This window comes from Brassica napus (genome assembly GCF_020379485.1).
Source record: "Brassica napus cultivar Da-Ae chromosome A9 unlocalized genomic scaffold, Da-Ae chrA09_Random_6, whole genome shotgun sequence".
In the NCBI taxonomy this organism is placed as follows: Eukaryota; Viridiplantae; Streptophyta; class Magnoliopsida; order Brassicales; family Brassicaceae; genus Brassica; species Brassica napus.
The window spans coordinates 4,781-11,198 of NW_026014115.1; the positions used below are offsets into that span (position 1 = coordinate 4,781).

At 35.7% G+C, this 6,418-nt stretch overlaps 1 pseudogene; it reads left to right on the forward strand.

The window, feature by feature from the left end:
• Positions 1–819: 819 nt before the first annotated feature.
• On the forward strand, positions 820–5,641 carry LOC125594564 (annotated as a pseudogene).
• Positions 5,642–6,418: the final 777 nt, after the last annotated feature.

Below are 6,418 nucleotides of genomic sequence, written 5' to 3' on the forward strand. Positions count from 1 at the left end.
TTTGTAATAATTTAAGTATCATATATTATAATTATAAACTGGAATATATTAATTAATATCTTGTTATTTTTGTAGTTTGGATATTTTGAATAATTTAGATACAATAACTGAACTGTATCCATAGTTATTTGCAAATAAAAAAAATAAACTAACGAATATTTGAATAAAAACCGAACCATACAAATCCTGACCACAAAATTAAAAATACTCGAGTAAAACCTATCAAAATACTCGTCGTATATAGTTTAATTGTTTATTTTTATTTGCAAATAATTATGGATACTCGAGTAAAACGTATCAAAATATCCGTTGGATTAGTCGGTTGGGCATGACTCCCCAAGTTATTTAGAAAGAAAAAACCTATCAACATATCCAGAATTTAAAAGATCTAATCTGAACCGAAACCAGAAGCAGCGCACCTAAATCTTGAATTTAAAGAGTTAGGTTTCGAATTCGACCCACATGGTTAGGCCATAACTTTGTCGGCCACGAAGCCTAACAAACTAACTTGGTGAAGGAATCCGAAATTTAACGTGCCAGATCCCATAATATTTAACAGCCCATTAAGATAAACCAAAGCCCACACCTAAATAGTCAAGTAACCCGAAACATACCGGGTCAGAATCTTCACTGTACGAATCGAAAAGAAGGACACGGCGTGGATCGCGATGATGGTCTCTCGTATGAACAATTGAACATTCATCCTTCTTACCCGACAACTTTAATCAAAAGATCCGACCACAGCTTTTAAAAGAAATAATTAAAATCCTCAAATTGCTCGAACAAAATGTTTTTCCTGTACTCGTTTGTAGCTTTATCCTTTTCCCAGATCCTTTTCTCCATTTCTCCCCCATAAGCTGAATACACAATGAAAACAGAGACGTAGCAAATCGTGAGATCTTGATCTGAGAAGACTTAGAGGTTCTGTTTCTTCTCTGTGATTGCGTTAAGATGTTATATAAGCTCTGACAAATGATGGGTCTCGATCAAGTTTCCGTCTTTATTAGTTTTTTTTTTGGGTTCTCTCTGATATTGATTTTATTTACAAAAAATGTTTTTTTCTTTTATGCACAGATTTGGTATTATTGGTATGGTTTTGTTCGTTGCAATATCCACTAGCTTAGATGAAGACTATATTAAATGAAACCAAAACTTGTTAGAGAACTTCTTTTCCTGAAGATGTTTACCTGTTTGCTTTTTATTTTATATATGATCACATTTATTTCGAATAACTGAACTGAGAATTGGGGAAATGATTCTGAATAAATACTTTTTGTTGCAGGTCCTTGTCTCTGAGTAGCTCAAAGAGCTGATTCAAAATCGTTGGATGGTCTTGAGAAACACCCACATTCCAAGATTTTAGAAAAAGTGATGTGCGTTTTTATATTTCACATATGTTACGCCATCTTGGATGGCTATTTGGATTGAGCAGAAGAAGAAGTAGGCGAGCAAAGACACTTGACGCTAAACCTTACATAGATAATAGGGTTAAGCCAGTACTAATGGTTGACACGGTTCAAGAAGTTGCCATTTATATCCACAGGTTTCATACCTTGATCTTTTCCAACAAGGGTATGTGACATTTCTTTGCCTTAACTCAACATTTTTCTAGAAAAAGAGTTCTAATTCATTTATTTTTATTAGATGGTATCAAATAAAAATCACCATGAGATGGGAAGATGGTGATAACACTACTCGTGGTATTCCTTCACGAGTCGTTCAGTATGAAGGTACTTTATATAGCTTTCTTGTGATCTTGTCTCTTTTTGAGTATAGTTTTAGACAGAGAGGATTGGTTTTGTTACAGCTCTGGAATCAGGCTCTAATGGAGTGTGGAGGATAGATGATAAAGATAATAGTTTCTTCACACAGCCTTTCCAAATCAAATACGCAAGGCAGGACGTTCGTCTGTGTATGATGATTTCATTCACTTTGCCACTACAAAGATACGACGTAACAATCTCTACCTACTCATTACGCACCCTAACAACTTCGAAAGTTATGTTTTGTTATATGAAGTTGTGAGATGAATCTTTGGAACGCAGGGGTCGGCTACATCTGCTGCTATATTGAAATTTGAGCTCATGTATGCCCCAGCTATGGATAATGCATCAACGAAGCAATTAGAAGCTTTGCCTGCTGCGATTCATGAGTTTCGTATTCCACCTAAGGCTCTTACAGGCTTGCATTCATACTGTCCTGTGCATTTTGATACACTCCATGCGGTGCTTGTTGATGTGAGTGTCCACATCAGTGTGTTGAAATCTGCTGCTTATAGACGACCTCCAAGTCTATCAAGGTTTGTCAAAAAAGATTTTTTTTTTGCATTTTACATAACTTAATATCGGGAAAATGTTCAGTTCCAACCTCAAACAATTTCCTTCGTGTTTTTTCCTACCTCAACTTTGTTATCGTGATGATTTCATCTTAAACTAACATTTTATTTCAAATAATTTATCTAAATATCAAATTCAAACCTAAATCAACTTTGACCAAAATGATGTTTTGGTCAACCATCCTTAATTTACCCGAAAAATATACTAAAAACCCCAATGTATTGAAAATTTAAAACTATTTTAAAACCTGAAAAACCTAATATACTTTAAATCCAAAAGTGTTCCGAAATTTTATCCCAAAACCTAAAAATGTTTGTGTTCTACATAACTTTATATTTCTAGTTATTTGATATCTCAATCTCAACGTGTTTTGAAGCAGAGTGGTAAGTAACAGTAAAAGTGTCAGTGGCAGCAGTGCTCAATCTTTCAAGAAAGTATGTCCTTATGATTCATTACTGTTTCAGTCTTTTGTTTTGTCTAGATTTAACCTCTTATTGATTGTTTGTAAACACTTTTGTTAATTGACTAGGCACTTGGTCTGCTTGCTTCTGCTGACAAGAAAATGGTGTTATTCGTTAAAGCATTACTTGGAGCACGCGACATTCTACTCGAGGAAATGACAAGACTTAGCGAGGCAATTGGAAAATCAATTGATTTGTCTGAATTTGTATCAGATATGAACAGTGTTCCCTTATCTCAGTTACCAGTTGCTGGTTCAGGACAAGGCAAGGAACAAAACAGTCCTCTTGAGGTCCTTGCTTTTATTTTTGATGCTAACTAGTTTTTTTATCTGACTATATTTTTCTTCTTATTTTAAAATTTTCCATTCTTTGGTACAGAAGCTGCATATTACATTTGATGTAGCAAATGATGACTGGCTTCATGAACTCTCCAAGGATCATCTAACTCGTTTATTCCACTTACTTGGCACTCAGCTTCATTATCTTTGGAACTTTTCTTGGATTTCACCGGTAATTTCTTTTGGACTTAAATGATTTATGATTGTTCTCTAAAAGCTAAGATCAACATTCTTGGCTTTTATAGGGATAATAACACAAAAATATTGGAGTATCTTCGTGATATTTGGAGAAAAGATCGAAGAGCTGAATGGTCGATATGGATGGTGTACTCTAAGGTTGAAATGCCACATCATTTTATAAACAGTGGAATGAGTGATATCATAAACCACAGTGCACACAAACGAGCCTCAAGTGTCTTGAAGTTGACTGATGTGAGTTTTAGTGTTCTGTCTCTATTTTGTCAATTTTTTGTTGGCTCATACAAGTTTTGCTCTGATGCAGCCTGCACAACTTGCAGCTAACCGTGCTGAACTTCACCGTCGAAGCATCGCGCAAATGAGGGTTTGTTCTGTGCTCTCTGTCCCATCTTGGCATCACAAGCTGTTGATTTTGATGTGTCAATGCATTTTTTCTTGTGTGGTGCAGATTAACAACCGGTCAATACAAGACATGCATATACTTGGGGATCCTATGAGAGTTCCTATTATTATAATCGAACGTGTCTTGAATGCACCAAGACGCACTTTAAGTGATAATTCTTACTTGAGACACGTGGATATGCTCGATTCTGGCTTGCTCAACGCAGTCAATGATGAAGGGGAGAAAACAAAGCTACTAGCTCTCAGAAAAGCGCTCGTGAGCTAAAGATAGTTGTTTTCGTTCATGGTTTCCAGGCAAGTATCTTAAGCTATTAGCATCTGTTTATCACTCTATTGATAAAGTTTTTGTTCATATTTGCTATAATAGGGGCATCACTTGGACTTGAGGCTTGTTCGGAACCAGTGGCTTATGATAGATCCGAAGATAGAGTTTCTCATGTCCGAGGCAAATGAGGAGAAAACACATGGCGATTTCAGAGAAATGGGACAAAGGCTGGCGCAAGAGGTTGTTTCTTTCCTCAAGAGGAAGAAGGATAGGTATGCGAGACAAGGACATTTGAAAAGCATCAAGTTGAGTTTTGTTGGGCATTCTATTGGTAACGTCATCATCAGAACAGCAATCTCTGGTAAATGTCCTTTAGAAATCTCGTTGATGTTGAGTGATTCATCTTTTTAGTTTTGTTTCATCTTTTTTTTTTGATGTTTCAGATGGTTTGATGGAACCATTCAGGAAGTATCTACATACGTACCTATCGCTTTCGGGTCCACACTTGGGTTATCTGTACAGTACAAACTCTTTGTTTAACTCAGGACTTTGGCTCTTAAAGAAGTTGAAGAGTACACAGGTTATTCATCAGCTTACACTCACTGATGATCCTGATCTCCGGCAGACTTTCTTTTACAAACTCTGCAAGGTAGAGACAAACATCTCAACTTTTCTTCACAGGTTCAGTTTTTGTTGTTCTGTTCTAATATTTGGTTTTGAATCCTTTTCAGCAAAAGACGTGGAACATTTCAAAAATATAATTCTCCTGTCCTCACCCCAGGTACTACTTACTCTTCCCCATGGTTCTAAAGAATCGGTCTAGGCAGCAACTTGGTCTTAGTCGAAATGATTTTATAAAAAATCTGAGTTTTTTTGAAGAATCTAATTTATAGGACTCAAATTGGTTAAAATGTCTTAAATTGTTTAAAATTGGTATAAATCTATCTAAACTAGTATAAATCTATTAAATTAAGCTATAATTTTGGTACTAATTCACAAATTTTTCTTTCGCTTTATAATTCATCAAAATAACTTTATAATTAAATCCAAAAGTAAAATAGTTTATTTAAATGTAAATATAATAAATCGTTAACGCCTACCTATTTCTTGAACATTGCTCTTCCCTCTCTCTTTAAGGTTGATTGTGTGAAGAAGTTTGAGAGTTGTGAAGATAATGAAACATCTTTTGTTATGTGACTGTTATACAATGCAGGATGGTTATGTTCCATATCACTCAGCAAGAATTGAATCGTGCCAACCAGCTTCATTCGACAGTACAAAAAGGGGAATCGCATTCCTGGAAATGCTGAATAATTGTATGGACCAGTTACGTGGACCAGCCCCTGAAGCGCCGCATCAGCAAAGGGTTTCATGCGCTGCGATGTTAACTTCGACATGACTGTGTATGGACGTAACCTGAACTCGTTCATCGGACGTGCTGCCCATATAGAGTTCTTGGAGTCTGATATCTTTGCAAGATTCATAATGTGGTCATTTCAAGATCTGTTCCGCTGATTTTTCCAGAACAGGATGTTGAATTTTGTACAAATTTTGGTGGGACTATAAACTGTTGTATATTAGCTCAGTGCCGGTGCAGAATTTTACAAGGCCGCAAAGAGAAAAATCGACCGTATTAATTTATACAAATGTGATAATTTATAAAAACAATTTTGCACACTCATGACTTGAACTCACCATCTCTTAACCTCTGAGAAATTTACTAAGGGACTCAACACAAGAAAAGCTAAATGTTGGGTTTAAATGGTTTGATGGGATGAGATATTGAGTTTCATACGTAAACATCATAAAATCTTGGTAAGCTGAGTTTTGTTGGGCATTCTATTGGCAACGTCATCATCAGAACAGCAATCGCTGTAAATATTCTTAGAAAATCGTGTTGATTTTGAGTGATTCATCTTTTGGTTTGTTTCACCTTCGTTTTTTTTTGCTGTTTCAGATGGTTTGATGGAACCATTCAGGAAGTATCTACACACATATCTATCGCTTTCGGGTTCTCACTTGGGTTACCTGTACAGTACAAACTCTTTGTTTAACTCGGACTTTAGCTCTTAAAGAAGTTAAAGAGTACACAGGTTATTCATCAGCTTACACTCACTGATGATCCTGATCTCCGACAGACTTTCTTTTACAAACTCTGCAAGGTAGACACAAAGATCTTAACTTTTCTTCACAGGCTCAGTTTTTGTTGTTCTGTTCTAATATTTGGTTTTAAATTCTTTTTAGCAAAAGATGTTGAAAAATTTCAGAAATATAATTCTCCTGTCGTCACCCCAGGTACTCCTTACTCTTCCCAATGGCTCTAAAAATCGGTTTAGGCCGCAATTGGGTCTAAGCCAAAACGACTTTTAAAAAAAAAGATTTATATGACTCAAATCGGTTTAAATTTTTCTAAATCTG